General features: G+C 46.2%; 1 protein-coding gene across 3 annotated transcripts in view; it reads right to left on the bottom strand.

Annotated features, from left to right (window-relative positions):
- LOC124776826 (growth hormone-inducible transmembrane protein-like) overlaps positions 1-17,029 on the bottom strand; it is a 74,055-nt gene that overhangs the window by 45,037 nt on the left and 11,989 nt on the right. The gene's annotated exons all lie outside the window — the stretch shown is intronic.

Here is a 17,029-nt window from a genome sequence, read left to right on the forward strand (position 1 = left end):
ACCTAACGATGTTTTCGAGCCGTCGGTGTAAATAAATGTGGCGTCCGTCATTTCTGCACATAGAGCAGCAAATGCCCGACGATAAACAAGTGTAGGGGTACCATCTTTGGGAAATTGACATAGGTCACGGAGCAGGCAGATCCGGGGACGGAGCCAAGGCGGTGCTGTACCCCAAGTTGTCAGGAAGGTTTTAGGAAAGCGGAAGGAAAGAGAATGGAGCAGTTGACGGAAGCGGACTCCCGGGGGTAGTAGGGAGGAGGGGCGGCCTGCATACCCTACATCAAAGGAGGCGTCGAAAAAAAGGTCGTGGGCTGGATTAGCAGGCATGGAAGACAGACGGCTAGCATAACGACTCAGGAGGACTGCTCGCCGATTGGACAGCGGAGGTTCAGCAGTCTCAGCATAAAGGCTTTCCACAGGGCTAGTGTAAAAAGCTCCAGACACTAAACGTAATCCACGGTGGTGGATAGAGTCGAGACGCCGAAGAATAGACGGCCGAGCAGAGGAGTAGACTATGCTTCCATAATCCAATTTCGAGCGCACTAAGGCGCGATAGAGACGGAGAAGGACCACTCGGTCCGCTCCCCAGGAGGTACCATTCAGGACACGGAGGGTGTTAAGTGATCGCAGACAGCGAGCCGAAAGATAGGAAACGTGGGAGGACCAGCATAGTTTTCTGTCAAACATAAGGCCCAAGAATTTAGCGACGTCTGAAAACGGAAGGTTGACAGGACCGAGATGTAAGGAGGGCGGAAGAAACTCCGTACGTCGCCAAAAATTGACACAAACGGTCTTACTGGGTGAAAAACGGAAGCCAGTTTCGATGCTCCACGAGTGCAGGCGATCGAGACATCCTTGAAGACGTCGTTCAAGAAGGCTGGTCCGTTGAGAGCTGTAGTAGATCGCAAAATCGTCCACAAAGAGGGAGCCCGAGACATCAGGAGGGAGACAATCCATAATTGGATTTATGGCGATGGCAAACAGTACAACACTCAGCACGGATCCCTGGGGTACCCCGTTTTCTTGGGAGAAAGTACGGGAGAGAGTAGTGTTCACCCGCACCCGAAAAGTGCGCTCTGCCATAAATTCGCGAAGAAAAAGGGGCAGCCGGCCTCGAAAGCCCCAAGAGAACAGTGTGCGGAGGATGCCTGTCCTCCAACAGGTATCGTATGCTCGCTCCAGATCAAAAAATATTGCTACCGTTTGGCGTTGCCGGAGAAAATTGTTCATGATATAAGTGGAGAGAGCGACAAGATGGTCAACTGCAGAACGATGCTTCCGAAATCCGCATTGCGCTGGTGTTAAAAGGCTGCGGGATTCCAGCCACCAAGCTAAACGGTAACTCACCATACGCTCCAAAACCTTACAGACACTACTCGTGAGAGAAATGGGGCGATAGCTAGAGGGGAGATGTTTGTCCTTTCCAGGTTTCGGAACGGGAACGACAATAGCTTCCCGCCACCGTCTGGGAAAGGTGCTGCCGGTCCAAATTCGATTATAAAGGCGAAGGAGGTAACGCAGACTATGGGTGGATAAATGCAGCAACATTTGGACATGGATACCATCCGGTCCTGGGGCGGAGGAGCGAGAAGATGAGAGGGCATGTTGGAGTTCCCGCATGGAGAAAACAGTATTGTAGCTTTCGTGATTTTGGGAGGAGAAAGCAAGAGGTCGCACTTCCGCTGCACGTTTCTTCGGGAGAAACGCTGGCGGGTAATTTGAAGAGCTCGAAATCTCAGCAAAGTGCTGACCCAACGAGTTAGAAATTGCGACGGGGTCCACTAAGGTATCATGCGCGACAGTGAGCCCAGAAACCGGGGAGAAACTAGGCGCGCCTGAGAACCGTCGAAGCCGACTCCAAACTGCCGAGGAGGGAGTGAAGGTGTTAAATGAGCTAATAAAGAATTTCCAGCTTGCCTTCTTGCTATCGCGGATGACGCGACGGCATCGCGCACGGAGCTGCTTATAGCGGATACAGTTGGCCAAAGTAGGATGGTGACGGAAAATGCGAAGAGCACGTCGCCGCTCACGTATTGCGTCACGGCATGCCTCGTTCCACCAAGGAACTGGGGGGCGCCGGGGCAATTCGGAGGTGCGTGGTATTGAACGTTCCGCAGCTGTAAGGATAACGTCGGTAATGTGTGTGACCTCATCGTCGACGCTGGGAAAGCGACGGTCATCGAATGTCGCGAGAGACGAAAAAAGTGTCCAATCGGCTTGGGCAAACTTCCAGCGTCGCGGGCGCCTATATGGCAGTTGAGGCTGCAGTCTGAGGACACATGGAAAGTGGTCACTCGAGTGTGTATCATCAAGGGCGAACCATTCGAAGCGCCGAGCTAGCGGAACAGTACCGACCGCAAGGTCCAAATGAGATAAGGTTGTCGTGGAGGCAGACAAAAATGTGGGGACCCCAGTGTTGAGGCAAACTAGATCCGCTTGGTGGAAGACGTCTAGCAATACGGAGCCACGTGGACAAGGGTGTGGAGATCCCCAAAGCGGGTGGTGGGCATTGAAGTCCCCAACCAGCAAATAGGGGGGTGGAAGCTGACCAAGAAGATGAAGGAGATCAGCTCGTGCCAGTGGTGTGGACGATGGAATGTATACAGTACAAAGAGAGAACGTGTATCCGGAAAGTGAAAGACGGACGGCGACAGCTTGGAAGGAAGTGTTTAAGGGGATTGGGTGATAATGGAGAGTATCACGGAGAAGAATCATGAGTCCTCCATGGGCTGGAGAGCCTTCAACAGAGGGGAGATCATATCGGACAGACTGAAAATGAGGGAGAACAAAGCGGTCATGGGGACGCAGCTTTGTTTCCTGAAGACAGAAGATGACCGGCGAGTAGGAGCGTAAGAGGACCGACAATTCATCCCGATTGGCTCGAATGCCGCGGATATTCCAGTGGATAATGGACATGGGGTGAAAAGAGAATGGAGGAATGTGACCAAAGTTGCTGTCAACTCAAAGACTGCTCGGAGCTAGCAACCGACAGCATGGAATGGCATTCAGCCGAAGGCAGAAGATCCTGATCCATAAGTTGGTCAGGAGCAGTCCCTGCCACCAGCGATCGGCCGGTTGACCGGCCACCAGCAGTGCGCCTCGGCGACACAGAAGATGGCCGAGGGCGATTTCCGCCAGGTGGTGCTGTAGAGGGGGCACGCCTTGGCGGAGAAGGAGAGGAACTGGGTTTCTTTGTAGCCTTCTTGGAAGAATGTTGTTTAGAGGAAGGAGGAACCGATGGTTGTGAAGCTGCGGTCCGTAAAAACTCTTCACGAGTATGCTCTTTTTTGGAAGACTTGGCGTCCGACTTTTGGGCTCGAGATGTAGCAGAACCCGACGAAGGGTGAGCCAGAGAGTGGGCAAGCGAAAGTGGTGAGGTTGAACGAGCGATCTTTGCGCTGGCCGATCTGACGACCGTGGTACTAAAGGTGAGGTCGCAAGTCTGCGTGGCCGCCTCCTTTGTTGGCCGAGGAGAAGCAAGGACAGTGCTGTATTTTCCTGTCTGAGGCACGGTGGGCTTGCGACTGGCGAATAATTTTCGAGCAGCAAAGGTCGACACCTTTTCCTTCACCCTTATTTCCTGGATGAGCTTCTCATCCTTAAAAACGGGGCAATCGCGAGATGAAGCAGCGTGGTCACCCATACAGTTGATGCAGCGAGGGGATGGAGGTGGACAAGCACCCTCATGGGCATCCGTGCCACACGTAACACATTTGGCTGGATTGGAACAGGACTGGCTGGTGTGATTGAACCGCTGACATCGATAGCAACGCGTAGGGTTTGGGACGTAAGGGCGAACGGAAATTATCTCATAGCCTGCTTTGATTTTCGATGGGAGTTGAACTGTGTCAAATGTCAAGAAGACAGTGCGGGTGGGAATGATGTTCGTGTCAACCCGTTTCATTACTCTATGAACTGCCGTTACGCCCTGGTCAGACAGATAGTGCTGAATTTCTTCGTCAGACAATCCATCGAGGGAGCGTGTATAAACGACTCCACGCGAGGAATTCAAGGTACGGTGCGGTTCCACCCGGACAGGGAAGGTGTGGAGCAGAGAAGTACGCAGCAATTTTTGTGACTGGAGGGCACTGTGTGTTTCTAACAACAGGGTGCCATTCCGTAATCTGGAACAAGACTTTACAGGACCTGCAATTGCATCGACTCCTTTCTGGATAATGAAAGGGTTGACCGTGGAGAAGTCGTGACCTTCATCAGACCGAGAAACAACAAGGAACTGTGGCAACGATGGAAGAATCGTCTGTGGCTGAGACTCAGTATGCTTACGTTTGTGACTAGACTTAGTGGAAGGTGAGGAAACCATTGCGGAAGAATCCCCCATGATTACCGGCGTCTCCGATGGCGCGCTCCTCCCTTGTGGGGGCCCTCTCTGAGGGCACTCCCGCCTTAGGTGATTGTTCACACCTCAGGTCACACCTCCCGACAAACGGACGGAGGGACCAATCGGCACTTTCGGAAGGTATCAGCTCGGGTAATCACCCCTCCCTGGGCCTGGCCTTTACCAGGGGGTATGTACGTGTCCTACCTGTCTACCCGGGGCGGGGAATTACGCGTTACCCCGTCACCGGCTACGCATGGAAGTGCGTGGGTCGGCCTTCAGACACGCACAGGGAGGAAGAAAGAGAAAGGGAAAGGAAAGAAGAAGGGGTCTCAAACGCCGCAGCGGAGAAAAGGGTAAAGAGAAGAGGTAAGAAAAGGAGAAGGACAAAGGGAGGAAGAAGACATACAAGCAAGGAAGAAGAAGAATGCGGTACATTTACAAGCGTCCGTCTCCGGACGTAGGCGCAAACCATACTCCCAGAGGGGGAGAAAGTGAAGGAAAGAGCCAGAGGTGAGGGGGGGGGGGGTGAAGACAGGGGATGGGGAAGGATGCGGAAAGGGAAGGTATGCAGCCCGGAAAGGAAGGAAGGCCACATTAGCTCGGGGCCCCGTGCTCGCTACGCACGTATCCACAAAAGAGTTGTGGATCCCCTGGGGGGGGTTGTACATGCATGTTACATAACTGAAAGTAACAGTGATGTTGTATCAAATAAAATCTGGAAGGGAACATCAGCATGTCATAAAATAACACACAATCAAAGCATACAACATGTTGTGCCGATGGCCCAGCACACACTAATCACTTGACACCACAATGGTGACCTTACTAGTCGCCACTGCGATGTCAAGCCATTAGCATATGCTGGGACATCAGCACATGTTGTACTTTATGCAACATCACTACATGACTCAGTATTTTAACAAGCATGTACAACTAATAATGATACACGATCCAATGATGGCAACACAGATCTGTCTAAACCATAGTAATAAAAAGAACTGCTAGTGATGTTGGACTGTCAGCTGAGCTGATCGAGGGATAGCAACTGCGAAATGGAACTACTCTATTGAAACGGTTCCATAGATTTAAACCAGATGGGGTGGTTAACTAAGCCTTTACCCAGGAGATGGGATTGATTCGTGGAGTATCGATTTCACATCAAAGCAGCAGGGTGGGAAACAGCTCTTGTTCAAGAATTTGCGTTCCTGGAACTATTTTTAGGAAAAATTTAAAAAGAAGTACTGGTCTCTTAATGCTCCACAAAAATGGACACTTGAGCTTCTTGATCCAAGGTATTATAATAGCTGAGGAGTATATTTACAAGTAATTTATGTTCCTAATCATGGAGGAAGGTGTAGTACTTAGTCCAGGGGCATCCTGAAGCATTACTAATAAGGTATCTCTCCTCCAACCTCATGAAGGACCACAGAAACTTACAATTAGTAACAGGAGTTTGTATTAATTGGCATTACATTTAGAGTAAATTTTTAGCTACAAATTACACGGACAATAAAATAAGGATATTGGCAAAGAAAATAAAAAGATGATCTGAAAACTGATCAATATTTTGGAAAAGAAATTTGTATACATTGTACATATTGCTCTACAAAACACATGAGCTGAGTGCAAATAATTACAGAGTTTCAAGTTATCCTTAATGAATTACTTTACCTGTCAAGTAGACTTTCTCCAGTAGAAGTACTGAATAAAAAGTTCACAGGAGAATCAGTGTGTGCGTGTGTGCATGTGCTTGTGCATGCTTGTTCCCTTGATGTTGGGAATGGAGCGAACATAACAGGCAATACCCTGTGGTGAAACAGAAGTAGCATTTTTTTGAAACCCCCATAATTTTCTTCCATAGTGATATGCAAGTTTAAAATTTGGCTCAAAGGTGCCTACAACCTTCCTCTGTAATGGTTCAAAAGTATTGTGGCCTGCGACATCATTCTTGGGTTGGGCAATGGTTCAAATAGCAATGTGACAAAATGTGCGAAAAAAGGCCACATCTCATATTTTCATGTGACGTGTTAAGTAGGTTAATGGTATCTCATTGGCACCACAACTCCACCCAATGCCATCATGGATTGTCACAATGACAAGGCTGTTATACCTGATCTAATCCACACTTCACCCCTTCTTTTGAAAACTCTGCAATGGAAGTCAGAATCTCAACACCCAGTATTGAAATCATGCTGTTTTCTTACAGGTGGCAGACGAAAACAATTTAGACACACCACAGCACAGAAACCAACACAAAAAGCTCTCAGGAAGTGGCATAAAGAGTGTCAATGAAACCACCCCTTCCCTTGAGGCACTGATTTGCACACTTTTCGCAGTAAAAAATGACAGTTCTCAATGCGATGAGCGGCAGGATAATGTTCTTGACAACATTCGACACTGCAGATGATTCAGTCCTACTCTAAGAAGACTGTGGAGCTGCAACCCTAATGAACATAATATGATCCCTTTGGAGTGTAGTGCAACAGCAATTTTTGGTCTATTATTTAGGGTGGAACCATCAGGGCCCATTCAAAACCAATCAGCAAAATCTGAACGTGATCTGAAGCAGTAAAGGGTGTTTAAGCCCTTTGGGGGGGGGGGGGGGGGGGGGGGGCTGCAACGTTTATATATGCATCAATAAAATATAAAATCACAAAAATCTAAGACTGCCAAGTTCGCAACATTCTCTGTGCCACCAATGCACCTTTGTTGAGTAAAGACTTCAACATGCATTCTGTGGACAGTTCCTCGCAGCTGCAACCCCTTTGACGAGGGTCACTGAAGGGTGCCACGCTTTCGTGCAATTACAGCGGAAGGTTGTAGGCACCTTTCTTCCAAATTTCAAACTTATACGTGGCAATGGGGCACAATTGCTGTAGGGTTTTGAAAAAGACACTTTTTTCCGCATAGTGTAGTACTGCTGTTGTAGTGATTAATTTTAGTTGAGATGACATTTTATAACCCCCCCCCCCCTTTTTTTTTTTTTTAATTTATCCGAAGTCTGAGGGGGAAAAAAAAAATTATAAAAAAAACAAAGATGATGTGACTTACCAAATGAAAGTGCTGGCAGGTCGACAGACACACAAACAAACACAAACATACACACAAAATTCAAGCTTTTGCAACAAACTGTTGCCTCATCAGGAAAGAGGGAAGGAGAGGGAAAGACGAAAGGATGTGGGTTTTAAGAGAGAGGGTAAGGAGTCATTCCAATCCCGGGAGCAGAAAGACTTACCTTAGGGGGAAAAAAAAAGGATGGGTATATGCGCGCGCACGCGCACTCGCACACCCATCATATACAGACACAAGCAGACATATTTAAAGACAAAGAGTTTGGGCAGAGATGTCAGTCGAGGCAGAAGTGCAGAGGCAAAGATGTTGTAGAATGACAGGTGAGGTATGAGTGGCGGCAACTTGAAATTAGCGGAGATTGAGGCCTGGTGGATAACGGGAAGAGAGGATATATTGAAGAGCAAGTTCTCATCTCCGGAGTTCGGATAGGTTGGTAGTAGTGGGAAGTATCCAGATAACCCGGACGGTGTAACACTGTGCCAAGATGTGCTGGCCGTGCACCAAGGCATGTTTAGCCACAGGGTGATCCTCATTACCAGCAAACACTGTCTGCCTGTGTCCATTCATGCGAATGGACAGTTTGTTGCTGGTCATTCCCACATAGAATGCGTCACAGTGTAGGCAGGTCAGTTGGTAGATCACGTGGGTGCTTTCACACGTGGCTTTGCCTTTGATCGTGTACACCTTATGGGTTACAGGACTGGAGTAGGTGGTGGTGGGAGGGTGCATGGGACAGGTTTTACACCGGGGGCGGTTACAAGGGTAGGAGCCAGAGGGTAGGGAAGGTGGTTTGGGGATTTCATAGGGATGAACTAACAGGTTATGAAGGTTAGGTGGGCGGCGGAAAGACACTCTTGGTGGAGTGGGGAGGATTTCATGAAGGATGGATCTCATTTCAGGGCAGGATTTGAGGAAGTCGTATCCCTGCTGGAGAGCCACATTCAAAAACTGATCCAGTCCCGGAAAGTATCCTGTCACAAGTGGGGCACTTTTGTGGTTCTTCTGTGGGAGGTTCTGGGTTTGAGAGGATGAGGAAGTGGCTCTGGTTATTTGCTTCTGTACCAGGTCGGGAGGGTAGTTGCGGGATGCGAAAGCTGTTGTCAGGTTGTTGGTGTAATGCTTCAGGGATTCCGGACTGGAGCAGATTCGTTTGCCACGAAGACCTAGGTTGTAGGGAAGGGACCGTTTGATGTGGAATGGGTGGCAGCTGTCGTAATGGAGGTACTGTTGCTTGTTTGTGGGTTTGATGTGGACGGACGTGTGAAGCTGGCCATTGGACAGGTGGAGGTCAACATCAAGGAAAGTGGCATGGGATTTGGAGTAGGACCAGGTGAATCTTATGGAACCAAAGGAGTTGAGGTTGGAGAGGAAATTCTGGAGTTCTTCTTCACTGTGAGTCCAGATCATGAAGACGTCATCAATAAATCTGTACCAAACTTTGGGTTGGCAGGCCTGGGTAACCAAGAAGGCTTCCTCTAAGCGACCCATGAATAGGTTGGCATACGTAGGGGCCATCCTGGTACCCATGGCTGTTCCCTTTAATTGTTGGTATGTCTGGCCTTCGAAAGTGAAGTAGTTGTGGGTCAGGATTAAGCTGGCTAAGGTAATGAGGAAAGAGGTTTTAGGTAGGGTGGCAGGTGATCGGCGTGAAAGGAAGTGCTCCATCGCAGCGAGGCCCTGGACGTGCGGGATATTTGTGTATAAGGGAGTGGCATCAATGGTTACAAGGATGGTTTCTGGGGGTGACGGATTGGGTAAGGATTCCAGGCGTTCGAGAAAGTGGTTGGTGTCTTTGATGAAGGATGGGAGACTGCACGTAATGGGTTGAAGGTGTTGATCAACGTAGGCAGAGATACGTTCTGTGGGGGCTTGGTAACCAGCTACAATGGGGCGGCCGGGATGATTGGGTTTGTGAATTTTAGGAAGAAGGTAGAAGGTAGGGGTGCGGGGTGTCGGTGGGGTCAGGAGGTTGATGGAGTCAGGTGAAAGGTTTTGTAGGGGGCCTTAGGTTCTGAGGATTCCTTGAAGCTCCGCCTGGACATCAGGGATGGGATTACCTTGGCAAACTTTGTATGTGGTGTTGACTGAAAGCTGACGCAGTCCCTCAGCCACATACTCCCGACGATCAAGTACCACGGTCGTGGAACCCTTGTCCGCCGGAAGAATGACGATGGACCGGTCGGCCTTCTGATCACGGATAGCCTGGGCTTCAGCAGTGGTGATGTTGGGAGTAGGATTAAGGTTTTTTAAGAAGGATTGAGATGCAAGGCTGGAAGTCAGAAATTCCTGGAAGGTTTGGAGAGGGTGATTTTGAGGAAGAGGAGGTGGGTCCCGCTGTGACGGAGGACGGAACTGTTCCAGGCAGGGTTCAATTTGGATAGTGTCTTGGGGAGTTGGATCATTAGGAGTAGGATTAGGATCATTTTTCTTCGTGGCAAAGTGATACTTCCAGCAGAGAGTACGAGTGTAGGACAGTAAATCTTTGATGAGGGCTGTTTGGTTGAATCTGGGAGTGGGGCTGAAGGTGAGGCCTTTGGATAGGACAGAGGTTTTGGATTGAGAGAGAGGTTTGGAGGAAAGGTTAACTACTGAATTAGGGTGTTGTGGTGCCAGATTGTGATGATTGGAATTTTGAGGTTTTGGAGGGAGTGGAGCTGGAAGTGGGAGACTGAGCAGGTGGGAGAGACTGGGTTTGTGTGCAATGAGAGGTGGTTGAGGTTTGCTGGAAAGGTTGTGAAGGGTGAGTGAGTTGCCTTTCCGGAGGTGGGAAACCAGGAGATTGGATAGTTTTTTGAGGTGAAGGGTGGCATGCTGTTCTAATTTGCGGTTGGCCTGTAGGAGGATGCTCTGAATAGCCGGTGTGGATGTGGGAGAGGAAAGATTGAGGACTTTTATTAAGGATAGGAGTTGACGGGAGTGCTCATTGGCTGAGTTGATGTATAGGTGAAGGATTAGGTGGTTGAGGGCAATGGATTGTTCAGTTTGGAACTGGTATAGGGACTGATGGAAAGAAGGGTTGCAGCCAGAGATGGGACCTTTAAGTGTGATGCCTTTGGGGGTAATGCCAAATGTCAGACAAGCCTGAGAAAATAGAATATGCGAGCGTAATCTGGCTAGGGTGAAGGCATGTTTGCGGAGGGAATGTAAATAAAACTTAATGGGGTGGTTGTGGGGGTGACATGGTACTAGAAGGTGGAAAGTGTAACATGAGGTTGAAATGAAAATGGAAGATAAAAATATATGGGGAGAGATAAGGGTGAACTAGAAAGTAACTGGAGATCTGGTATGAAAAAAAGGCGAAAAAGAGTTGGTTAAGTTGATCCTCTGGTGAACTTGGGTTGGTAGACAGCGATGTGCATGAAGGTTAGGTGGTTGTGTTGCCGCTAAAACACGTTAAAGGACGGAGAAATTCGGGAAAATTTCGAAAAAACGTGTAAGTGTATTAAAAGGAGTGGTGTTGTGGTGAAATATTACGGAAATGGGGCTTACAATTGTCTGACTAAGAGATAATGATGTTAAAACCTGTGGGGAGCGGCTAAAAATGATCAGTGATGTGCGAAAAACGGAAGTGGAAATAAAGTGAAAGTTATTAGAACTAGCCGAAATGGTTGTTTAATACGTGGAAGCAGCTGTTATTGAACTAGAAACGGTGGATTTTATAGCAGCGGTAGAGTTGAAAGCGGAAAATAAAAAATTTTTTTGGTTATGGTTTGGAAGTGGGTTACGTATTATTGAGTATATATAGGCGGGATAAAATTGTATTACGGTAAAAAGGGGAAGGTGAATACAAAGTGAGACTACTGGTAAAAACAGAAAGAGAAAATAAGACGACAGGAAAGATTTCGAAATGCAACAGCGACAATAACAAACGTAATTGTTGGGTTCAAATAAATGATATGGTTATAATAGAGGGAAACATTCCACGTAGGAAAAATATATCTAAAAACAAAGATGATGTGACTTACCAAATGAAAGTGCTGGCAGGTCGACAGACACACAAACATACACAAGAAATTCAAGCTTTCGCAACAAACTGTTGCCTCATCAGGAAAGAGGGAAGGAGAGGGAAAGACGAAAGGATGTGGGTTTTAAGGGAGAGGGTAAGGAGTCATTCCAATCCCGGGAGCGGAAAGACTTACCTTAGGGGGAAAAAAGGACGGGTATACACTCGCACACGCACACGCACATATCTATCATATACAGACACAAGCAGACATATTTAAAGACAAAGAGTTTGGGCAGAGATGTCAGTCGAGGCAGAAGTGCAGAGGCAAAGATGATGTTGAATGACAGGTGAGGTATGAGTGGTGGCAACTTGAAATTAGCGGAGATTGAGGCCTGGTGGATAACGGGAAGAGAGGATATATTGAAGAGCAAGTTCCCATCTCCGGAGTTCGGATAGGTTGGTGTTAGTGGGAAGTATCCAGATAACCCGGACGGTGTAACACTGTGCCAAGATGTGCTGGCCGTGCACCAAGGCATGTTTAGCCACAGGGTGATCCTCATTACCAACAAACACTGTCTGCCTGTGTCCATTCATGCGAATGGACAGTTTGTTGCTGGTCATTCCCACATAGAATGCGTCACAGTGTAGGCAGGTCAGTTGGTAGATCACGTGGGTGCTTTCACACGTGGCTCTGCCTTTGATCGTGTACACCTTCTGGGTTAGAGGACTGGAGTAGGTGGTGGTGGGAGGGTGCACAAAGTGAGTCGTGAGGTGTTCACCAAGAACTAACGCACTGGTAGAAATACCACCATGAAGAAGGGGACCTGGAACAGTTGCTGATCTTTAGTTGCCCAATACACTACTGAGCTTGACCAACACCAGGAATGAAGAGTTGTATGTTCTCAAGCACTTCCAGCATTTGATTAGGTAGCAAGCCTTTGCGTAGAGCCACTTAAAAGTGATTACAGTGGTCTGTGAAGGATGTCTCTTAAGATCTTTACCTGACCCTGTAACAGTCATGAATAGCTGTCACAGCTGGTCCATCATGTTAGTGGGTGGCTGTAGAGGTGTCTGTAGAAAGGGAAACAGCAATTCCAGTGGTGTGGGTGATCATATTGGAGAAGTCTCCTAAAAACTCATTGATGTCATTCGACAGAGGGGATGAAGGTGATGGTGACGTATACAACTGCCAGTTGGCTCTTCGGAGAGACCAAAGTGGCGAGTGGTCCATCTGGCAGTGACAAGGAAGTGACACGATCACTGGCCATCGCAGGAGAGCAATGAGACTGGGGAAGGAAATACAAATAGTCGAAAAGGTGACACGAATGGCAGTAGAGTCAGTAGGAGTACAGTCATTAAGGATATACAGAGCAAGGTCAGGAAGAAGTTGACCAATCAGAAGGCCTCTACCAGATGACTTGGTACTTCAAGAGGGAGGTGCATATGGTAATCCTTGAGTAGGAGAAAAAGGGGGAGAGTTGTTGGAGTAAGGTGGCAATCTCAAGGTAAGTAACTGCCCTTCCTGAGTGGCAAATAATGTTGCAACCGCTCGCACCCACACTGATGTGTGTCCAATGTGGTATGTACAGGAACTCACTGATGACATCTGTGCTAGCCAATGTACAGATCATTCTAGATGCTGCCTTGAGACCAACATTGTTCTGACAGAATGCACAGCAAGTTCTAAAGAGTTGGAGAATGTTCATCAGTGAAATAAGTTTCTTGGAGAGCAACACAGATCACAGTACAGGACAATGTTGTTGTTGTTGGTGGACGACTGTAATAACCATTGCAGTTCCTTTGAATTATCAAGTTTAGGGTCTCTTGGTAAGGTCTGAAATGGCAAAGGGCAAAGAAGGAAGTTCATACACCAGTATCACTGGGTCACTGGTGGGGATGGACTAACAAACAAGATAGGTTTTGAGTCCAATGTTGTGTGTGTGTGTGTGTGTGTGTGTGTGTGTGTGTGTGTGTGTGTGGGGGGGGGGGGGGGGGAGGGGGGGGGGAGGAGGGCGGGGGGATCTGGCACCTCCAGGACGAGTGGAACGGCTTTGTCCAGAGATTTCTCCTTTTTCTGTTTAACCACTTTAGGCAGTCAGGACAGATGTGGGCTTACCCTCTGTGGGGATAGGAAATGATGAGAGCGCAGCACCACGACTTGCAATTAATGACTCCTTTAATTACTAGATGGCATCATTTCACTGGCCTTTAGATTGTCAAGGAAAGAGTTAATGAAAGGGATCCCAATCAGTGGTACATACTGGAGGAGGATGCTGCTCTTCCAGCTGTGTATTGAGAATCGATGACCCCGAATATAGTCTAATTTGCTTGCACAACCTGAGCAAGTTCAAGAACATTTTTCCAAACCAACTTATCATTTGGTACCTTGAGTCCTGGTGAAAAATTATACACCATACCATGTTTAGACTCTTAGGAGGCTTATGGTAAAACTTATGGTAAAAGGTACACCACCAACTTTTTTTAACAGTCAAGTAAAGCCTGTGACAGGGTATGACTCACTGTTTTCATGAAGTTTGAATTATTTTGTAATTTACTAAAGGAAGGGATTTCTTCACATTTTCAGTATTTCCCAGACAGAGCATTGGCTTAGTAACTAGAAAGGACCCTTTGGGTGCAAACATGGAACTGAAGGGTACAAGTTACTGTATTTTGCTTCGGTTTGCTCTCTAAACATGGTGCATGCAAGGAGGGAAGTTCTCAGGCTCATAACAGTCTGCAATGAAGAATTCCAGTCTATCTGAAAAGACCGTTTGAGCTTTGCCACCATCTGATGATAAAGTCTTTTCACGGTGCCAGATATTTGCCATTATGTCACCTCTGAATGAGTAGTGTCCCATGGGGCACCACCTAGCCAGAGCAATGGTTGCACCCCTGGTTTGATAGCCAGGTCCAGAGTCTCAATACCCTCAAATGGATAGGCACTTATTCCTCAGCTTGGACAACATTGCAAACATGCCCCACACATCCCGTAAAGTTAAAAAAAAAAAAAAAAAATATTTGGGACTGAATGTAACTGATGTCCTACAAGAAAGCTGGTTGGAGTCCAGCCAGTGGCCAGTGAGTACACATAAAAGCAAAAACTGCAACACCCGAAGACAACAGCAGGGATCAGTTGTCGAAATATTGCGCAGAAAATGGAAACAACAAATCTGCTGAACACCAGGAAGCTAACTATTAATCAATCATGCCAAGAAAATCAGAGATGACAAACCAAGCTACGTCATCATTAGAGAATCTGATCTACATACCAAGTGCGAGGAAAGGTATAATTAAGACTGCAGCACAGGAAAAGGAGAAGTACTGCAATGGCTTTGTAACCAGTGCTCATTACACACAACTCTCAAAAGGTATAGAGCATACCGCTTACTGCATTGCTGGCAGAGTACTATCCTTAGCCAAATTTATCTTTATAAACTGAAAACAAACCAACAACAAGGAAAAAAAAATCTACATTTAATTCAGGGCACAGATAGAAAGAAAGCTATATTCACAAATGCCTTCGCAGGAGGAGATGACAAGTGAACATCTAATTACACATATATGTACACATCACATTTTCACTATGAACAGTTTCAGTTTATTGGCAGCACAATATGATTGCTTATTGCATATATTACCCAATTCATTTTCTTCCTTACAGATATGGGTTTTCTATCTGTCAACTGGTTGGCTATGTTGGTCACCTCATATTTCCTGCACCAGATTATTAATCTGGAGAATCTATCACCGTCCTTTCATTAAGTACGTTGAAGTTGTAAATAAATGGGAGTTTTATCACTTATGATTACGAAGTTCTACACCTGTGTCATATTTCATGCAATCTTATCTCATAACCATTAAGCTTGTACATTCCCTCAATTTGAAGCCCTAGCTTGTTCAGGTCACATTTAATGTGCTAATCCAGCACCCTTCACATATAAGCTCAATCCCTAAATTTCTAATGGGACCCACTTTATTCTTTGGAAACAAGACAAGGGTACTTACAAACTGCTATGAAACTAGAAATCCCTGAGAATGGATACAACAGGTAGTCTGACAACCCCAAGGCAGCAGTGAAGTCTTATCAAATCCTGTACCTCATACACCAGATTATATGAAGTGTGTAGTAGTTGCAAAAAGTTTAAAACTGCATGCATGGTCAAAACACACTTACTTTACTTTATGCAGAAAAAAGAAGCTGCCCTGGATGTTCCAAACCTTTTTCTGATGGAAAACACAATGAATGTGTCTATAGTCAAGGTGGTGTAAGAATATCAACAGCTTGCCGCACTGTTGCCAGCTTTCAACTGCGAAGCACTAACAGCTACAGGCAAAAACAGTAGCCTTCTACAGAACTGTGACAACACCAAGGCAATCCCACAGAGACATTTACAAAAACGCATTATGCTATTGGTTGAGATAGCACCACAATCAGCTTACACCAAATTAACTATAGCACATAGTGGAAATGAAAGAAATTTTCTGTTTTAGTCAAATCACTCCTCATTATGATTAAACAGCTTGACAAAGTCAATTTCCACAGAGGCCAGGTAACTAAGCAGCAAGTTCCACAGACTTTGAGACATACTGTCATGACATCCAATAACTCAACAGGCTATTGCACTAAGCATAGGATGAGGTAGTTGTGCAAGTACTTTAATTATGCTTCCGCTGCCTTAACCATGTCAACCCCCCTTTTTTTCTGTTTATCTGTAGGTACTTCTATTGGATTATTATTTGTCACTAAATTGAACACCTTATTTCAAAACAGATTTTACTGAATAGAGCCTCCATTCTTACAACTTTATTGAAGATAAATTGTTCCAAGAGAGGATGCAAGGGTAGGGTTTAACACTTCACTATTCAAGAGGTCCAAAGAGACTGAGCACGAAGTCAGACTGGAGGAGAATACAGAGGAAAATCTTTCAGACATTTCTTGTTCTTTTGTATGGAAGCTGAAATAGTTCTATACACATATTTTTCATTGTGTACTATTTCTGTTTAAACCAAGTGCTCATGTGCATGGTGGTACTACATTTCAGAGTTCTGTATAACTTCCACTTTTCAGTCATCTATGAGAGTTTACAAAAGAGCTAATATTTATATGTTGTGCTATGGAATTTGCATTTCTTTTACACTAATTATGGATGGCTAGTCCCATACCAGTGGCAATGTAAAGAAATAAAAGATTTTATACCTGTGAAAGTTGTTTTATCTTGAGAGTTGTATAAAGTTAATGTCCCAAAAAGGACCCATTCCATAATTTATATGAAGTGACTTGGGGAAACTACCAAAAATCAACATATGGAAGATGAAATGGAAGATCTGCTCTCCACTCACCATGAACAAGAGTCCAGTACATAACTAATGTACCACCTCACTTGATGGTTTTAAAGATGATAAAATCAGTGCATAATGAGTTGTGTTCTAAATGAACAACATTTGGTGCCACAATAATATGAATTCGTGTGTGTGTGGCACCATTATCATTGCATTTCAGAATGACTTTCAGACAACACTACCCTAACACAATTAAGAGTATTTATGCCCAGTCACTTGAGTGATATTGGGGCTTCAGTCCGAACTCATGCCTTTTAGAAGCCGTACCCTATAAACTGTGTCCCACAAGCCAACTAATCTCCAACTTGTTCTTTGCGCTTCTCCATGGCACT

This window comes from Schistocerca piceifrons, chromosome 2 (genome assembly GCF_021461385.2).
Source record: "Schistocerca piceifrons isolate TAMUIC-IGC-003096 chromosome 2, iqSchPice1.1, whole genome shotgun sequence".
NCBI lineage: Eukaryota > Metazoa > Arthropoda > Insecta > Orthoptera > Acrididae > Schistocerca > Schistocerca piceifrons.